We start from the raw sequence: 21,850 nt of genomic DNA, 5'->3' as shown, positions 1-21,850 counted from the left end.
TTTCGGAAGCACATGTGTGCTTCTCGTGGAAGTAAATATGTGCCTCACCGAGAAGCAAATATGTGCTTCTCGTGGAAGCACAGATCTTCCCCCCTTTTCCAGAGAAGCGTAGCAGTGATTCTAGAGGACGCAAATATGTTTTTTCATGAGAAATAAATTTGTGCTTCCTGTGAAAGCACATTTTTTTCCCGAGGAGCAAGCAAATATGTGTCTTGTGAAAGCACTATTTTTTTTTCTTTTTAAGAAGCACAACCGTGCTTGTCGTGTAAGAAAATTTGTGTCTCCACAAGAGGCAAATATGTGTTTATCATGGAAGCACATTTTTTCTTTTTTCGAGAAGCACAATTATGCTTCCTACAAAATCAAATTTGTGCCTCTACAAGATGCAAATACGGGCTTCTCGCGGAAGCATAATATATTTTATGCGCGCGCGCGCACACACAGATGACAAGGCGAAAACGGAACCCCAAGAGAAAACCCATCTAAAACCAGAAAAACACGTACCAAAAAAATAATAATCAAAACAACAAAACTCAGAGGGAGCGTCAAGCACATTACATACGCGATGGCTGAACGCACCACTTGACGTGCTCCCATGTCACCAAAAGTGACCCTGAAGGTGCCCCGCAAAGGGTAACCTTTAGTTAGTTGCTCTCGTGAAGCTTATGCTATGATATGAAACAACCTTTAAACATGTTATGACATGAAACACAGAAACCCCTATTTGCCCACATTGTGGCAAATTGTTGGGATTATGCATAGATAATCGAGCGAGCGTCCTGAGGTGGGCCGGTGCCTTAAGCATTTAAGGGTTTCCGGTTTTGGGAACCTTGCAGAAGGTTTTAGAACCACATTTTTTTTCCTTTTTTGGTTTCTTTTCCTGTTTATTTTTTATTTTCTCTCTTATTTGTTTTCGCTTCTTCTATCCTTTGTTTTTTCAAGTTTATTTTTTAAACATGTTTGTGTTTAAAAAATATCATACATTTAAAAAAAGTTTGCAATTTTCATAGACCATTGAAAACCTTAAAACAATCCTATTTTTAAATTTTATTCTAAAATTCATGTTCACTTTATCAATAAATGTTTGGGAATTAAATAAATCTTTGCACTTTTAAAAAATCAGAAGTTCAAAAATGTTCTAGTTTTTAGTTTTTGTTCATATATTTAAAAATATTCATTATTTAAAAATGTTGGAAATTTTTGAATTTTTTTGCCTTTTCCAAATTTTGTTTAGAGTTTATTTTTTACAGATGTGAAAATGGTTGGCCTTTTCAAAATTTTGTTCATGTATTCAGGAAATGTTTGTATTTTCAAAAAAATTTAGGTTTCCAAATTGTTCTTGGTTTCAAAATTTTGTTCACAAAACCAAAAACGTGTTCATATTTTATTCGTGAATTCCAAATTGTTCTTAGTTTGAAAACCTTTGTTCCCAGAATTTTACAAATGTTCAAGATTTTAAAAATAATTTTGCGAAATATCTTCAAATGTTTGTTAAAACACGCTCTATTTTTTTTTGAAAAATTTCAAAAAAAATTCAAGCTATTCATGAAGATTGTTGGTTTTTCAAACATTATTGTTTTATCAATATTTTTTCACAATTTCCCTAAGAATATAGTTTTCTGAATTCTGCATTATACTTAGTTCTTAAACATGTGCGCTTACCTGCCAGAGGTCCGAATTTCGATTCCTAGCAGGTGAATGGGGGCGCTCGCTACAACAGCCACTAAAGGTACACCCAGCCAGGGTCCGTGCGTCTGCCTGAGACTATTTTGACGCAAAATGTGTCAAATAGGAGCTCTCTCCTAGTTGTGCTCGTGTGCATCAACCAAAGCGTTTTTTTCCTCTTCGGATTTTTAGTTAGTTTTCCGCCCAAAAAACCAACAGTTCTTTTTTAGAACCTATTTAAAATTAGAAAAAGTATATTTTCAAAAGATGTTCAATACATGTTTTATACTCCCTCCGTTCCTAAATACTTGTCTTTCTAGAGATTTCAACAAGTGACTACATACGGCGCAAAATGAGTGAATCTACACTTTAAAATATGACTACATACATCCGTATGTTGAGTCCATTTAAAATGCCTAGAAAGACAAGTATTTGGGAACGGAGGGAGTAAAATTTCTGTGTGTATGAAAAATATGTTCGGTGTGTATTAAAAAATGTCCACCATATACTAAAATATGTTCAATGTATATACAAAAAATGTTCTTCATAGAGAAAAATGTTGAATGTGTATTTTTAAAAAGTGTTTACGCATGCTAAGAAAAGTTCAGTGTGCATTTGAAAAAGTTCACCGTATGCTAAAAAAAGTTCAATGTCCATTAGAAAAAAAGTGCACCATATATTGTAGAGTATAAAAAAGAAAAAGTGAAAAATTGAAATACCAATAAAAATGGAAGAAAAACCCAAGATCTGAAAAAGGAAAAATGAAAATGAAAAAGATGAAAGTAAAAAAACAAGGGGAAAAAATGAGACAGAAGAAGCTTGTTAACTGGGTCGACCCATCTGTAGGTTCATTCAGCGAAGCCTCCCATAAATGACACACATGTGCGCTATTTAGGACTGGCCAGAGTTAATTAGGATGGTAACGGTGGAAGGCCAGACTGTTAGCCTTGGTGTTTTGTTTCATTTGAGCCGCCTAGGATTCGAGTTTCCGATTTTTTTATTGGTAGTAATTAGTACTGCAGCAATTAGAAAATTGATAATGGGTGGGCCAAAATTTAAAAAATAGGAAGGACGCTATGTACAACGGCGTTCAGGCTGGACGCTATTGCGAATGACGTCCATAGCTGGGCGCTATTATAAACTGCGTCCCGTTATGTGGTTCGATCAGGTGCTTTTATTTAACTATACTGAGAGTATTTCCTTTAATATATTTAATATGTGAGTTTTGGATATTTTGTGATGGTGGTAAGGCATCGATAACTAATCACCGAAACACCCATTTGTATCATTCTAGCACAATTTGCTTTTGCCAAATTTTACAACACTTGAATGTATCTATTTCTAACTCATTAGCTACCAAAACTGTCGCAAGCAAGTCTAATTGTGCATTCTACACCTGTGACATAATTGCTTTCTGGGCTGCCTTGAGGGCGGAAGCCTCCAGCGATTCAACCATGGACAATGTGCTTCGGTACATTCCTTTGCAACTAAGAAAACAACTCGAGTGGTGAGCTAGTCAGGAGACCTCCCTCTTTTCCCTCTCCCATATGGGTCGCTCCCTCGAGCTACCAGAGGCTAACCCTGGCCATCGTCATTGGGGTTCCGCCTCCCCCTCTCCCTCCTCCCTAGTCGTTACCAGAGGGCACGTTCGCCCCGTCAGCGTAGGCGGCGGCAGGGATGTTTTCTGTTCCATGCACAGGAGGTCGGGCGCAGGCTAGTTTGGGCAGACATGGACGCCACGTTGGACAATGGGTGCGGCGGTGCACCAAAACGGCCACAAACGGCGTCATGGCGCCGGCGTGACGGCTAGCGGGCAGCGCGGGCTGCTGGGCACGGCGGCGTGGGCTACAGACGGCAACCCCTGCCATGGGCATGCAGGCGGCATGGTGTCCAGTGTTCGGCGACCAATGATGGTCTCAGAGGCAGAGAGTGCATGCTAAAGGGTAATCATGGTAAGCATGGACGTCGTTACCTTCCCGAAGGCGGTGTTGTGGCTACTCTCCTCCTTCGTTTGCTCTAGGTGAAAACCATGATCTTTTTGGATCAGCGGTGGTGGTGCTCCAGTGTTGTACCCTTTCTAAAGGCACTGTCTTGGAGTCCACGGTTTGTCGGGCGCAAGATCGTCTCTTTGGAACGCCTCTATCACCGCAGAGCACTCTGACCGCTTCTCGTGGAACTCTCTTTGTATTCTTGTTGCGAGCTTGGAGTGGGTTGTGGCGGTATTGTTTTTTTTTTTTCATTGTTGTGTCCTATCCCGGGTGTATGTGGTGTGGTGCGAGTTGTATGCATCGAGTTGTATGATAGTTGCTTTATCTATAAGGCGGGGTGCAAGCCTTTTTGATAGAAAACAACTTGAGTTCAAGGCAATATGCACAGTTCACGCACAAATTCACAACACATCCACTCACACAGTTGCGCATGCCTAGTGTAGGAGAGCGACAAGGGTGGAGAGAGGGGTCATGATGATGTGTTAGTAGTCAGTGTTGTTAGATATGACTCAGAGCATAATAGGGAAGAGGTAGGGCGGTCCTTCCTGAGGAGGATATGACTGCCGGAGTTGGACATCTGGGGCCCCGACGGCAAGGGGGTTCAGCGGATCACCATCGCAAGCGAGGCACGACAATGGGAATTGGCAAAGAGGGATAACAGCGAGCGAAATGAGGCTGGTGCGTTGCTGGAGCGCCATTTTCGGTGGGCTAGAGGTGATGGAGTCTAGCTTTAGTCCTGTGGAGACGGCTGAGGGTACAAGTCGAAGGCCGGAGGTAGCCAGGCAGGGTCTGGTCAAACCAAACAGTGAACGCTGTTTATAAGAGCGTCCAGCCTTGGACGCTATTGTTCCTAGCGTCCTTCCTATTTTTCAAATTTCTCAGTAATGTTTATTATTTTCAGAATTACTAGAATATTAATTATTAATAATAAAAATTGCGGTTCGAGTTCCTTGGAACCTGGTTTAAGACTAAGCACGCTAACCATGCATGGTGTTTGACTAGAGCCACTAGGTGGTTGACCGTAGTTTGGGATAACAATCCCTAACGATCCGCAAACAATGTGGAGTAGTCGGCAGCTACCCTGATTTTGGCCTAGTGGTTGAGAACGATTCGGAGCTTCGGCCGGACTCCCAATTCGGATGTCCACTCGTTGGGTGGCTTCTTGGACTTGGATGTAACTAGGGGAGTGTCTTGTCGCATGTACCCGCTAGCTTGGGCATATAATACGCTCAACTAGCCTATAAAGGAGGACAAATGTGTGGGTACATTGATGAAAAACCAGCAGGGATAAATCAATTCGAATAGCCGTGTCTACGATTATAGACAAGTTGGATCTTTTGGACTTGATCCTAGTATAACTTCAACCATAGTTGAATAAAACTTTCCGACAGTGTGAGTGCCTTGAGGGTTCTTCATCGCGGGAGATGCGAGGGGGAAGACAAAGTAGTGTTATATTTGCATTAGGTAGGTGAAAGGAATAGTGGTGACACATCCCTTTACTTTTGTGTGCTCTCTAATCTTATCTCTATAGTGCAAGTTGTAGTGTGCCTCTGTAGAATGCTTAGTGCTTGCGTCACTAAATCTTTACTGCTTTCTTGAGACATATTGCATACAGTAGTTATGGACTGTGCAAGTCCTACAAGTACAACCGAGTACTCACCTGGTTTAACTAGTAGAACGCCCGTGCGTGGCCACGGGCTCTTAATTTTTTTTATTGCACCTATGACTACAATGCATATCAAATTTTGCATGTGTAGATTTTATCTGATTGCGCATATAATGTATATTGTGTTTTATATGTAGAGAAAAGATAGCCTGCAACAATTAAAAAATAATTGAAATCCATCTCATCTGCAATGTAACTCAGAGATATATACATAAAGAACAATGATCCAAATAATTATATGTTACGGACTAAGATCTACTTGATGTGATTAAGATATTACCTTACAACGTCACGTATGTTGTCTTAAGCTTCATTTGCACGGTATTTTAGCATTTGTAATAAAAATTATTTCTCAACTTATAACCAGCCTGCACAAGCAATATATATTATATGTCAAAAATAAAGCTTTGGAAGGATAAAGCACATCAAATGACATATTTTAATGAAACATAGCCAAGCTATCTGTACCACGAAATCAATCTTCTTCCTTGGCCCATTATTATTGAAGTGCTTTCTGTTGACTTCTCTCTTCTATATGTACAAAAAACAATGGATCCAAAGAAGAGAAGGATCCAGAGACGTTCATACCTAGAGGCAATACACAATTCGTTACTCCACAACGACAACGAGTGCCAAGGCTCATGCATTTTAAATCCATAATCCCAACCTACACCACAAGTCAACAAACGTCAACATCTTCTTGCTCCACTAAGAGCATCTACAGCTGGACTTGATAAATCCGACCCCTCAGAAAATGCATTTCACATCTGGATATCTCAAATTAAAAACCTCAAATCCATATTATTACATACAACACAACGATCTTTGACCGGAACTTCGTTCGGTTCCGCTCCCGCCCGCCGGCTCTGCCTAGGACATGTCCGACGGCCGGCTGCGCTCCCCAGAGTATTGGTCCGATCGCCGGCAAGGTATAGTTGGGCATGGGACACTTGCTGTCTCACGAGATCAAGGCGCCGTTGTCTCCCATGCCCTACTCTTTCTCGTCGGAGCCCGGAACCCGCTGGGTGCCGATGGATGTCAGGTCGATGACGGATCCATCCGGGGACGAGCCGCCTACGACCGCAATGATGTGGGTTGCGGCGCCCGGACTGATGCGCCATATGAGGCGCCAAAGAATGCGACTCCGCCTCGCCGACTTCCACCGCCGTGAGGGCTGCCGCCGCCTCCCACGCCCGATGCCTTGCACGGCGGGCATGCCGTGCCATGGCCTCGTCAGACGAGGCCCATGGTGCGTCCCGATGCTCGGCGTGCCAACGAAGAGGTTGCGCGTCCGCCAGCATGTTCGGATGCCAGACGGACCGCACGGCCTCCGGCGAGGCATCTACGGTTGGCCTAGGGACGGATCCATGCACCATTTGTGCGGACACAATGGATTCCCGATGGATGGAGTCCAAGCACAGCAGTGCACGGGCATCCACCCGGGCGTGGCGGAGCGCAAGCCGGACGGCCATCTCCTCCTCGGCGCCGTGTGGGATGAGCTCGGGGTCGACGGATCGGGGTCCATGAATCTACAAATGTAATAATTTGGAAATATCTAATTAATTACATTCGCCTTCATGCTTTTATTTTGTTCTCATATCCCTCCTGTCACCCTCTCCCCATAGTTCCCTCCCCTCTAATCTCATATGTCTCATCTACTTGTTCGGTTAGCCCTAGGGAATCACACATGCACTATTCATAAGCATTCAAATATGACCAATAAATATCTGTATTGTAAGCATTCAAGCATTGCAAAATAGTACAACTAGGTACATTTAACATAACAATGAACATTTTCAAGCCCTGGCTATCTGATACTTCTATTTCCGCTACAGTATCACTGCGATTCAAATAGGATCTGAATGCATTAGGCATTACAAAAAAATAGAGAACTGATATAATTTACAACAAGCTCTTGGTTTCTGAAACCATTTCATGCCCAAGAAGGATCTGAAAGCATTAGTCATTACAAGAAAATGAACAGAGCTGCTATATAACATGCTTATGGTTTTCAGAACGTCAACATTCTCGGTTTGTGAGCTTCTGTACAAGTAACACTGCGATTTGTCACTGTGGTGAATCCATGATTTGGCGCACTTCTCTTCCGTGCAAATTGTAGAAATGAAAAAGGGCCCGGGAGGTAGAAATGAAAAAAAGGGAGTAGCTAACAAAGGGAAAGGGGAAGGGAAAGTGAGAGGAAGCTACACACATGCATAATACAGTTACAGAAAACTTCAGAATTGTGTGTTCCCTCCGTCTTCTTATTTAGACATACTTCAGAATTGCACTCTTAAGCACAAAACATACAACAATAGAATTGAACCTAAGCATGATGTCTGCATAACTTACTCTCACCATGTTTGTCAAAACTACCATAATACTACTGCGTAGCCTATCAAAAACCTTGGTTACCTCTTTCCATGAACAGTGATAAGGTCAATATGTACTCAGATTATTTTTTTCATCACTGCATCATTATGAACCCTCTGTTCTTTGCATGAAGATAGCTATTGGCTTAAAGAACACTACAATCTGGTGTTGTGATGTTCAGTCGAAATTGGAAAGTGTTATGTTTCAGCTCCGTTCATGCATCATTGAATCCAACAAAGAACATCAAAGAATCCAACAATCCGAGCAACGTTCATGCATCATTGAATAACATTAAAAATAGGAACCTAGAGGATGGTAGAGGAAGAACATACCATACAGTTGCAGGGGCCAGAGTTACTTTGATAAAATTCAGCCTCCGTGCAGTGCATTTCAGGTTCATAGTCTGCAGTTGTGTAACTTCAGTGTCCAAACTAATGTTATATAATCTGTTAATATGGGGAAATTATAGAAAAGCTAGAAATTTCAGACGGAGGTAAACGAATAAATGGATCTTCAATAGCTATGCTAGTTGGTGCGATTCAAACTGATCATAATTGTAAGTGCATCTAGTGCCCCTTAGTGATTTTGGTGTATTGAAGACTTATAGGTTAAAGGACTAATATGTTTATGAGTGTACACATGCTCTATAAGTCAATGAGGAGTTTGATATTTAAAGTGAAAGTCGACTCCTAAAAATGATTGTCTTCGGCTAAAGACTTCGGTTCTCCTGAAGACTTTGAAAGTGAAGAAATCGGTGTGACCATGAAGACTTCGATATTCATGCGAGGAATCTGAAGCGTGAAGACTTTGTTTTCATAGTTTCATTTTCTTCTTCTTGAGTCATAGGAAACACCGTACTGTTAAAGGAGGTCGAGGTAATACTAAGGAAACATATTTCCAAGTGATGCTCATCTCAAACCTACACCTACCCAATCCTTCGAGTGAAGCCATTGGAAATCTCATATCAGTTCAGTCAATTTCTTCAGTGACAGGACGAAGATCTTCTGGTCTCTGAGGAATTTGTTCTGACTGGGGATTAGAAATTCGCCAGTCCGGATTGCCTACACAGTGAGGAACATGATAGCCCTGAGGAATTCGAACCTCAAATATCCGACCGTTGCTGAGCCGCATGCCAGCTGTTCCAAAATATATTACCACCTAACGGTCATATCTGCCAAGGGCATTTATGTTTTATCATGTCGGGCTGCTCCCTAGGCTATAAATAGCCGCCCCCTACAACCACTAGCTGGTTGGCTGCTCCGAGAGAAACTGACACTTGTCATTTGAGAGCATCCCATCCTTCGAGGACTTTGAGCGAAAATCATCAAGTGAGGAAAACCCAAATCCCAAACCCAAACCTACAAACCCCAAAGTGATTGAGCATCACTGAAGAGATTGTTCCTGTGTGGAACTGACGCTTGTTACCTTTGAGGACTGTGTATCCTCCAGACGGTTAGGCGTCATGGTCTGAGCATCCAAGAGGAATTGTGGATTGCCGAGTGACCAAGTCTGTGAAGGTTTGGAAGTCACCTGTGAAGACTTACCACTACTGTTGGGCGAGGTTTGTGTGATCTTAGCTCAAGGAGAATACAGTGAGGACTGTTTATCCTGGACTGTGTGTCCTCGAGTTTAAATACTCAGCCGCTCCAACCAGACGTACAACTGTCACTGCAGTTGGAACTGGTCTACCAAATTATTGTCTTCACCAAGCCAACTGGTTCTATTTCGTCAACCCCTTCATTTCCTCATTATGTGTTGATGTACCTGATCATTACTGCTTGAAGACATTGACTGAAGACTTTTTTATTTCTTCAATCCTATTTCTTCAGTTTGTTTGTCTTCATCCTGCTTATCCTGTGTTTACGCTTTCTGTACTCTCTGTTTGTCTTTCATTTCATCATGATGACTATGCTGTTGCTCTGTTATGCTTATACATGAGTACTTATTCCGCTGCAAGTAGTTCTTCGCTTAGGAATTTCCTCACCCTGAAATTCCTCAGTGAAGAATTCATAAAACTCGCCTATTCACCCCCCTCTAATCGACGTAACGCACTTTCAATTGGTATCAGAGCAAGGTACTCCCTTGTTCTGTGTGATTTTGGTTTAACCACCTAGAGTTTTAGTTACGTCGACTGCAGGTATGATCAAGGTCTCAGCTGGGTGTCCTACCTTTGATGGGACAGACTACCCCTACTGGAAGAACAAGATGCGGATGCATCTTGAGGCAATTGATAACGATCTCTGGTACGTTGTGGAAAATGGCGTTCCCTTAGTCACTCCGTCTCTGAATGCTACCGATGTGAAGAGATTCAAGCAAATCGATTCTCAAGCAAAGAATATCATATGGGTCCATCTAAGCAAAGGCCAGTACGACAGAGTGAGTGCTCTGGAAACTGCTAAGCTAATTTGGGACAGGCTGTCCAAGGTCAACGAAGGAGTCTCAACTCAACGTGACTCCCGAGTTGATGTTCTTCGCAATCTCTTCAACCGCTTCAGAAGACTCGACAACAAAAATGTTCAGCAAACCTTCGATCGCCTCACTGACATCTCAAATGAGCTTCAAGCACTTGGTGCTATTGATATCACCGATCATGAGGTGGTGAAGAAATTGCTGAGATCACTTTGACACCTCATTTGATACCCTCGCACTGATGATTCAAGAACAAGCCGACTACAAGTCACTTGATCCTGCTAATATCCTCGAGAGGCTAAATACTCATGAGTTCCAGCTTGCTGAAAAGAGAGATCTCTATGGATCGAGCTACGGAAGATCACGTGCACTGAAGGCCAAGGCCGTATCTGAGTCCAAAGGTGAGGATTCTGGTAGCAGCCTTGTGATCCTGAAGAATTGAGCCAGGAGCTAGCAATGCTTGTGAGGAAATTCCAGAAGTTCTCTCGCCGTGGTCGTTTTGGAAAGTCTTCAAGAAATGATGATTCCTCGTCCTGTGACTACAAGAAGAGAACTTGCCACAAATGCAAGAAACTTGGTCACTACATGTCTGATTGTCCTCTGTGGGAAAAGGAATCAAAGAAGAAGAAGTACAAAGATGACGATTCTGATGACTCAAAGAAGAAGAAGAAATCTTCAAAGTCTTAATCATCAAAATCCTCAAAGTCTTCATCTCACAAGAAGAGCAGTTCCAAGAAGGCCCGGGCATTCATTGGCAAGGAAATGGACTCTGAAGAGGAATCTGAGGATAATGTGGAAGAGGCGGAATCTGAGGAATCTGACTCTAGTGTGGCTAGCCTAGCCCTCGCTACTGCCTACGTCAGCAAGTCCATCTTCAACACTGAAGAAAATGACTTCCCCGACTCTGCTGACAAGGGCGCCAACAATGACTATGCTCCCACCTATTACTTCATGGCAAAAGGTGCCAAGGTACTCATGTTGGGGAACGTAGCAGAAATTCAAAATTTTCCTACGTGTCACCAAGATCTATCTATGGAGAAACCAGCAACGAGGGGAAGGAGAGTGCATCTACATACCCTTGTAGATCTCTAAGCGGAAGCGTTCAAGAGAACGGGGTTGAAGGAGTCGTACTCGTCGTGATCCAAATCACCGGAGATCCTAGTGCCGAACGGACGGCACCTCCATGTTCAACACACGTACAGCCCGGTGACGTCTCCCACGCCTTGATCCAGCAAGGAGAGAGGGAGAGGTTGAGGAAGACTCCATCCAACAGCAGCACAACGGCGTGGTGGTGATGGAGGAGCGTGGTAGTCCAGCAGGGCTTCGCCAAGCACCGCGGAAGAGGAGGAGTACGAGAGGTAGGGCTGCACCAAGAGGGAGAAGTTCTCATGTGTTATGGGCAGCCCCAGGCCTCTATTTATATAGGGGAGAAGGGGGCTGCGCCCCCTTTAGGGTTTCCCACCCCAAGGGGTGCGGCCAGCCCTAGATGGGACTTGGGGAGGCGGCCAAGAGGGGGAGAGAGGGGAGGCGCCCACTAGGTGGGCCTTAAGGCCCATCTGGACTAGGGTTTGCCCCCTCCCACTCTCCCTTGCGCCTTGGACCCCTTGTGGGGGGCGCACCAGCCCACCTAGGGGCTGGTACCCTCCCACACTTGGCCCACGCAGCCTTCTGGGGCAGGTGGCCCCACTCGGTGGACCCCCGGGACCCTCCCGGTGGTCCCGGTACATTACCGATATCGCCCGAAACTTTTCCGATGACCAAAACAGGACTTCCCATATATAAATCTTTACCTCCGGACCATTCCGGAACTCCTCGTGACGTCCGGGATCTCATCCGGGACTCGGAACAACATTCGGTAACCACATATAAGCTTCCTTTATAACCCTAGCGTCATCGAACCTTAAGTGTGTAGACCCTACGGGTTCGGGAGACATGCAGACATGACCGAGACGTTCTCCGGTCAATAACCAACAGCGGGATATGGATACCCATGTTGGCTCCCACATGTTCCACGATGATCTCATCGGATGAACCACGATGTCAAGGACTCAATCGATCCCGTATACAATTCCCTTTGTCTAGCGGTATTGTACTTGCCCGAGATTCGATCGTCGGTATACCGATACCTTGTTCAATCTCGTTACCGGCAAGTCTCTTTACTCGTTCCGTAACACATCATCCCGTGATCAACTCCTTGATCACATTGTGCACATTATGATGATGTCCTACCGAGTGGGCCCAGAGATACCTCTCCGTTTACACGGAGTGACAAATCCCAGTCTCGATCCGCATAAAACAATAGATACTTTCGGAGATACCTGTAGTGCACCTTTATAGTCACCCAGTTACGTTGTGACGTTTGATACACCCAAAGCACTCCTACGGTATCCAGGAGTTACACGCTCTCATGGTCAAAGGAAGAGATACTTGACATTGGCAAAGCTCTAGCAAACGAACTACACGATCTTTGTGCTATGCTTAGGATTGGGTCTTGTCCATCACATCATTCTCCTAATGATGTGATCCCGTTATCAACGACATCCAATGTCCATAGCCAGGAAACCATGACTATCTGTTGATCACAACGAGCTAGTCAACTAGAGGCTCACTAGGGACATATTGTGGTCTATGTATTCACACGTGTATTACGATTTCCGGATAATACAGTTATAGCATGAATAAAAGACTATTATCATGAACAAAGAAATATAATAATAACTTATTTATTATTGCCTCTAAGGCATATTTCCAACAGTCTCCCACTTGCACTAGAGTCAATAATCTAGTTCACATCACCATGTGATTAACACTGACAGGTCACATCACCATGTGACCAACATCCAAAGAGTCTTGGGTTTGATCATGTTGCTTGTGAGAGAGGTTTTTAGTCAACGGGTATGAACCTTTCAGATCCGTGTGTGCTTTACAAATCTCTATGTCATCTCCTAGATGTAGCTACCACGTTCTATTTGGAGCCATTCCAAATAACTGTTCCACTTGGAGCTATTCTAAATTGTTGCCCCATTATACGTATCCGGTATCTCTACTTAGAGCTATCCGCATAGGTGTTAAGCTTGCATCGACGTAACCTTTACGACGAACTCTTTTACCACCTCCATAATCAAGAAAATTCCTTAGTCCACTAGTTACTAAGGATAACTTTGACCGCTGTCTGTGATCCATTCTTGGATCACTCTTGTACCCCTTGACTAACTCATGGCAAGGCACACTTCAGGTGCGGTACACAGCATAGCATACTGAAGAGCCTACGTCTTAAGCATAGGGGACGACCTTCGTCTTTTCTCTCTATTCTGCCGTGGTCGAGCTTTAAGTCTTAACTTCGTACCTTACAATTCAGGCAAGAACTCCTTCTTTGACTGGTCCATCTTGAACACCTTCAAGATCATGTCAAGGTATATGCTCATTTTGAAAGTATTATTAAGCATTTTGATCTATCCTTATAGATCTCGATGCTCAATGTTCAAGTAGCTTAATCCAGGTTTTCTATTGAAAAACACCTTTCAAATAACCCTATATGCTTTCTAGAAATTCTACATCATTTCTGATCAACATATACTCATCAGAAATTCTATAGTGCTCCCACTCACTTCTTTGGAAATACAAGTTTCTCATAAAACTTTGTACAAACCCAAAATCTTTGATCATCTCATCAAAGTGTACATTCCAACTCCGAGATGCTTACTCCAGTCCTTAGAAGGATCGCTGGAGCTAGCATACCTTTTAGCATCCTTAGGATCGACAAAACCTTTCTGATTGTATCACATACAACCTTTCCTTATGAAAACTGGTAAGGAAATTCGTTTTGACATCCAATTGGCTGATTTCATAAATGCAGCTAATGCTAACATGATTCCGACGGACTTAAGCATCACTACGGATGAGAAAATCTCATCATAGTCAACTCCTTGAACTTGTGAAAAACTCTTCGCCACAAGTTGAGCTTCACAGACGGTGACATTACCGTCCACGTCCGTCTTCTTCTTAAAGATCCATTTATCTCAATGGCTTGCCGATCATCGGGCAAGTCCACCAAAGTCCATGCTTTGTTCTGATACATGGATCCTATCTCGGATTTCATGGCTTCTAACCATTTGTCGGAATTTGGGCCCACTATCGCTTCTCCATAGCTCGTAGGTTCATTGTTGTCTAGCAACATGACCTTCAAGACAGGATTACCGTACCACTCTGAAGTAGTACGTATCCTTGTCACCCTACGAGGTACGGTAGTGACTTGATCCGAAACTTCATGATCACTATCATAAGCTTCTACTTCAATTGGTGTAGGTGCCACAGGAACAACTTCCTGTGCCCTGCTACACACTTGTTGAAGTGACGGTTCAATAACCTCATCAAGTCTCCACCATCCTCCCACTCAACTCTTTTGAGAGAAACCTTTCCTCGAGAAAGGACCCGATTCAAGAAACAATCCATATTGCTTTCGGATCTGAATTAGGAGGTATACCCAACTGTTTTGGGTGTCCTATGAAGATGCATTTTATCCGCTTTGGGTTCGAGCTTATCAATCCTGAAACTTTCTCACATAAGCGTCGCAGCCCCAAACCTTTAAGAAACGACAACTTAGGTTTCTCTAAACCATAATTCATACAGTGTCATCTCAACGGAATTACGTGGTGCCCTATTACAAGTGAATGTGGTTGTCTCTAATGCCTAACCCATAAACAATAGTGGTAATTCGATAAGAGACATCATGGTACACAACATATCCAATAGGGTGCAACTATGATGTTCGGACACACCATCACACTATGGTGTTCCAGGCGGTATTAATTGCGAAACAATTTCCACAATGTCTTAATTGTGTGCCAAAACTCGTAACTCAGATATTCATCTCTATGATCATATCATAGACATTTTATCCTCTTGTCACAATGATCTTCTACTTCACTCTAAAATTACTTGAACCATTCAATAATTCAGACTTGTGTTTCATCAAGTAAATATTCTCAACATCTACTCGAATCATCTGTGAAGTAAGAACATAACGATATTCACTGCATGCCTCAGCACTCATTGGACTGCACACATCAAAATGTGTTACTTCCAACAAGTTGCTATCTTGTTCCGTCTTACTAAAACGAGGCTTTCAGTCATCTTGCCCATGTGGTATGATTTGCATGTCTCAAGTGATTCAAAATCAAGTGAGTTCAAACGGTCCATTTGCATGGAGTTTCTTCATGCATATACACCAATAGACATGGTTCGCATGTCTCAAACTTTTCGAAAATGAGTGAGTCCAAAGATCCATCAACATGGAGCTTCTTCATGCGTTTTAAACCAATATGACTTACATGGCAGTGCCACCAGTAAGTGGTACTATCATTACTATCTTTTGGCATGAAAATGTGTATCACTACGATCGAGATTCAATAAACCATTTTTAGGTGCAAGACCACTGAAGGTATTATTCACATAAATAGAGTAACTATTATTCTCCTTAAATGAATAACCGTATTGCAATAGACATAATCCAATCATGTCTATGCTCAACGCAAACACCAAATAACAATTATTTAGGTTTAACACCAATCTCGTTGGTAGAGGGAGCGTGCGATGCTTGATCACATCTAGCTTGGAAAAACTTCCAACACATATCATCAGCTCACCTTTAGCTAGTCTTCGTTTACTCCGTAGCTTTTATTTCAAGTTACTAACACTTAGCAACCGAACCGGTATCTAATACCCTGGTGCTACTAGGAGTACTAGTAAAGTACACATTAACATAATGTATATCCAATATACTTCTATCGACCTTGCCAGCCTTCTCATCTACCAAGTATCTAGGGTAATGCTGCTCCAGTGGCTGTTCCCTTATTACAGAAGCACTTAGTCTCGGGTTTGGGTTCAACCTTGGGTTTCTTCACTAGAGCAGCAGCTGATTTGCCGTTTCATGAAGTATCCCTTCTTGCCCTTGCCCTTCTTGAAACTAGTGGTTTCACCAACCATCAACAATTGATGCTCCTTCTTGATTTCTACTTTCGCGATGTCAAACAACGCGAATACCTCAAGGATCATCATCTCTATCCTTGATATGTTATAGTTTATCACGAAGCTCTAGCAGCTTGGTGGCAATGACTTTGGGGAAACATCACTATCTCATCTGGAAGATTAACTCCCACTCGATTCAAGTGATTGTCGCACTCAGACAATCTGAGCACAAGCTCAACGATTGAGCTTTTCTCCCTTAGTTTGCAGGCTAAGAAAATCGTCGGAGGTCTTATACCTCTTGACGTGGGCACGAGCCTGAAATCCCAATTTCAGCCCTCGAAACATCTCATATGTTCCGTGATGTTTCGAAAAACGTCTTTGGTGCCTCTACTTAAACCATTTAATTGAACTATCACGTAGTTATCAAAACGTGTATGTCCGATGTTCGCAACATCGACAAACGATGTTTGGGGTTCAGCATACTGAGCGGTGCAATAAGGACATAAGCTTTCTACTGATCGCATAATTGCTACTATCAACTTTCAACTATATTTTTCTCTAGGAACATATCTAAACAGTGGAACTAAAGCGCGAGCTCACGACATAATTTGCAAAGGGTCTTTTGACTATGTTCAGGATAATTAAGTTCATCTTATGAACTCCCACTCAGATAGACATCCCTCTGGTCATCTAAGTGATTACATGATCCGAGTCAACTAGGCCGTGTCCGATCATCACGTGAGACGGACTAGTCATCATCGGTGAACATCTTCATGTTGATCGTATCTACTATACGACTCATGCTCGACCTTTCGGTCTCCATGTTCCGGGGCCATGTCTGTACATGCTAGGCTCGTCAAGTTAACCCTAAGTGTTTTCGCTGTGTAAAACTATCTTACACCCGTTGTATGTGAACGTAAGAATCCATCACACCCGATCATCACGTGGTGCTTAGAAGCGACGAACTGTAGCAACGGTGCACAGTTAGGGGAGAACACTTCTTGAAATTTTGTAAGGGATCATCTTATTTACTACCGTCGTCCTAAGTAAACAAGATGCATAAACATGATAAACATCACATGCAATCAAATAGTTGTGACATGATATGGCCAATATCATATAGCTCCATTGATCTTCATCTTCGGGGCTCCATGATCATCTTGTCACCGGCTTGACACCATGATCTCCATCATCATGATCTCCATCATCGTGTCTTCATGAAGTTGTCTCGCCAACTATTACTTCTACTACTATGGCTACCGGTTAGCAATAAAGTAAAGTAATTACATGGCGTTGTTCAATGACACGCAGGTCATACAATAAATAAAGACAACTCCTATGGCTCCTGCCGGTTGTCATACTCATCGACATGCAAGTCGTGAATCCTATTACAAGAACATGATCAATCTCATACATCACATATCATTCATCACATTCTTCTTGGCCATATCACATCACATAGCATACCATGCAAAAACAAGTTAAACGTCCTCTAATTGTTGTTTGCATGTTTTACGTGGCTGCTATGGGTTTCTAGCAAGAACGTTTCTTACCTACGCAAAACCACAACGTGATATGCCAATTGCTATTTACCCTTCATAAGGACCCTTTTCATCGAATCCGTTCCGACTAAAGTGGGAGAGACTGGCACCCGCTAGCCACCTTATGCACCAAGTGCATGTCAATCGGTGGAACCTGTCTCACGTAAGAGTACGTGTAAGGTCGGTCCGGGCCGCTTCATCCCACAATACCGTCGAAACAAGATTGGACTAGTAACGGTAAGCATATTGAACAAAATCAACGCCCACAACTACTTTGTGTTCTACTCGTGCAAAGAATCTACGCAATAGACCTAGCTCATGATGCCACTGTTGGGGAACGTAGCAGAAATTCAAAATTTTCCTACGTGTCACCAAGATCTATCTATGGAGAAACCAGCAACGAGGGGAAGGAGAGTGCATCTACATACCCTTGTAGATCGCTAAGCGGAAGCATTCAAGAGAATGGGGTTGAAGGAGTCGTACTCGTCGTGATCCAAATCACCGGAGATCCTAGTGCCGAACGGACGGCACCTCCGCGTTCAACACACGTACAGCCCGGTGACGTCTCCCACGCCTTGATCCAGCAAGGAGAGAGGGAGAGGTTGAGGAAGACTCCATCCAACAGCAGCACAACGGCGTGGTGGTGATGGAGGAGCGTGGTAGTCCAGCAGGGCTTCGCCAAGCACCGCGGAAGAGGAGGAGTACGAGAGGTAGGGCTGCACCAAGAGGGAGAAGTTCTCATGTGTTATGGGCAGCCCCAGGCCTCTATTTATATAGTGGAGAAGGGGGCTGCGCCCCCTTTAGGGTTTCCCACCCCAAGGGGTGCGGCCAGCCCTAGATGGGACTTGGGGAGGCGGCCAAGAGGGGGAGAGAGGGGAGGCGCCCACTAGGTGGGCCTTAAGGCCCATCTGGACTAGGGTTTGCCCCCTCCCACTCTCCCTTGCGCCTTGGACCCCTTGTGGGGGGCGCACCAGCCCACCTAGGGGCTGGTCCCCTCCCACACTTGGCCCACGCAGCCTTCTGGGGCAGGTGGCCCCACTTGGTGGACCCCCGGGACCCTCCCGGTGGTCCCGGTACATTACCGATATCGCCCGAAACTTTTCCGGTGACCAAAACAGGACTTCCCATATATAAATCTTTACCTCCGGACCATTCCGAAACTCCTCGTGACGTCCGGGATCTCATTCGGGACTCCGAACAACATTCGGTAACCACATACAAGCTTCCTTTATAACCCTAGCGTCATCGAACCTTAAGTGTGTAGACCCTACGGGTTCGGGAGACATGCAGACATGACCGAGACGTTCTCCGGTCAATAACCAACAGCGGGATCTGGATACCCATGTTGGATCCCACATGTTCCACAATGATCTCATCGGATGAACCACGATGTCAAGGACTCAATCGATCCCGTATACAATTCCCTTTGTCTAGCGGTATTGTACTTGCCCGAGATTCGATCGTCGGTATACCGATACCTTGTTCAATCTCGTTAGCGGCAAGTCTCTTTACTCGTTCCGTAACACATCATCCCGTGATCAACTCCTTGATCACATTGTGCACATTATGATGATGTCCTACCGAGTGGGCCCAGAGATACCTCTCCGTTTACACGGAGTGACAAATCCCAGTCTCGATCCGCATAAAACAATAGATACTTTCGGAGATACCTGTAGTGCACCTTTATAGTCACCCAATTACGTTGTGACATTTGATACACCCAAAGCACTCCTACGGTATCCAGGAGTTACACGCTCTCATGGTCAAAGGAAGAGATACTTGACATTGGCAAAGCTCTAGCAAACGAACTACACGATCTTTGTGCTATGCTTAGGATTGGGTCTTGTCCATCACATCATTCTCCTAATGATGTGATCCCGTTATCAACGACATCCAATGTCCATAGCCAGGAAACCATGACTATCTGTTGATCACAACGAGCTAGTCAACTAGAGGCTCACTAGGGACATATTGTGGTCTATGTATTCACACATGTATTACGATTTCCGGATAATACAGTTATAGCATGAATAAAAGACTATTATCATGAACAAAGAAATATAATAATAACTTATTTATTATTGCCTCTAGGGCATATTTCCAACAACTCAAGCATTCCCCCTCTGATTCCAGTGAGGATGAATCTGATGACAATCTTAAGCCTAGCTATTCAAAACTTGCTGTTAAACAATAGAAGGCTTTAGAAAAGATTCAAAATCCACTAGACAGAAGCGATGACCTGTTGGGTGAGGAATTGAATCGAACTAAGACTCTGACTGATAATCTTCAGAGACTTCAAACTCGGTTTGACAACCTTCAAAATCATCATAACACTCTCTTAACTGATCACGAGACGCTTTCATATAAATTTCTTCAGAGAAAGCAAGAACTTGAGAAGTTAAAAGAGAGTTATGAAGATCTTCAGAAGGAAAATGATTCATTGCTTGCTCAACAGATCAGTTCCGCTCAGGAAGAATTTATTCCACCATGTATTAAATGCATTGAGCATGAATCTGCTAATTCATCACCTGAATGTTCAAATGCTTCTATCATTGCAAATTCTTCAACTGTCTCTGTGGGTACAAATTTCTCATCTGAGGATACCACATGTATCACTGACGATAATGCAAGGCTGAAGGAATTGTATGTGACAAGCATTTACAAAAGCCTCAAAGGGCATCCGACTCTTTGTGATGTGCACAAAAAGTAGATCTTGAATAGGAACCCTAGGAAAGAGGGTATTGCCTTTGAGAAGAAACTCAATGCTGATGGAACCTACTGGAAACCTGAGCAGTACCCCAAAACCTCATGGGTTGCTGCGAAAGGACCTCCTGTAGATCCATGCAATTTATCTGGTTTTACCTCTGATTCTTCGTATTCCTCTGATGAGTCATTTTACTCCAAGTATAAACTGTTCAAGAATCAGAATGGTGAAGTATTTGCTCGATATGTTGGTACTAACTGCAGGAACGGTCCCCCTATGAAGAAAACCTGGGTTCCTAAAAGATGCCTTGAAAATCTTCAGGTGAATGTCATCATGACACCGCCCGTGAAGAACAGGAACCCCAGATCAAATTCTTCATATGGATCAAAATCTTCATATGGATCCAAGTCCTCATATGGACCAAATTCTTCACGTGGATCAAATTCCTCACACGGATCAAAATCCTCATATGAACATCATCGTGCTAACACTTCTATTTTGCAGGGAAAGACTAAGGGTTATGAATATGTGCATTATTCTTCAAACCATTATGTTCATAAGTCCTCAAAGAATTTCTCTGCTTATTCATATGCTTATCCTAACCACTCTTCTGTGAAACAAAGTGCACTGGCTTCTATGCCATCATTTTCTTATGGAGCTCGTAGAATGATGAACTCTTTGCCACCCCTCCAGATGTGGATGGTGAAGAAAAAGAACTAATCTCTTATGCAGGGTCAGGTCTCCAGACGAACTTCATCGTCTGAAGAATTTGCTAGAGACTTGAATGTGCTTGAAAGGACGCAAGCTAATCATCAAGAAATGAATCATTCATTTCTCACATCCTCATATTGCTATATCTGTTACTGTTGATGAAATTGATATCATAGTCTTCACTGATGAAGTATATGGGTTCATAAGTTACACTAATTCATTTGCAGGATGAACAACCCAAAGCTACTGAGTGGGTCCTCGGCAGTGGATGTACAAATCACATGACTGGTGACAGAAGCTTGCTGATGGACACTGATTTGTCACCATCTCATCTGAAGCATATCACCTACGCTGACAAAGGCAAAAGCAAGGTATTGGTCTAGGTAAGGTTGCAATCTCAAAGGATAAACACATGGACAATGTCATGCTTGTTGAGTCCTTAGGATTCAATCTTATGTCAGTCTCAATGCTTTGTGATCTTGATATGGTTGTTGTCTTTGGCAAATTTTGTTGCCTTGTGCTAATGGAATCTGAAAACTCCAAAGTCTTCGAAGGCTTTAGGAAAGGAGACTTGTATATTGTTGATTTCTCTCCAGGACCACAGCCTGCCACATGTCTACTTGCAAAAGCTTCAGAATGCTGGTTATGGCATCGACGACCTTGTCATGCTGGGATGAGGAACTTGCATACACTTGCGAAGAATAAGCACGTCATTGGCATCGAGGGTGTCAAATTCCTCAAAGATCATCTTTGTGGGGCTTGTGAGACTGGAAAGATCACCAGAGCCAAGCATCCCACAAAGACTATCATGACCACTTCTTGGCCCTTT

The sequence above is a fragment of the Triticum dicoccoides genome, chromosome 5B (genome assembly GCF_002162155.2).
Source record: "Triticum dicoccoides isolate Atlit2015 ecotype Zavitan chromosome 5B, WEW_v2.0, whole genome shotgun sequence".
Taxonomy (NCBI): domain Eukaryota; kingdom Viridiplantae; phylum Streptophyta; class Magnoliopsida; order Poales; family Poaceae; genus Triticum; species Triticum dicoccoides.
The sequence above is the reverse complement of the archived record's forward strand: the minus strand, read 5'-3'. Positions refer to the sequence as shown.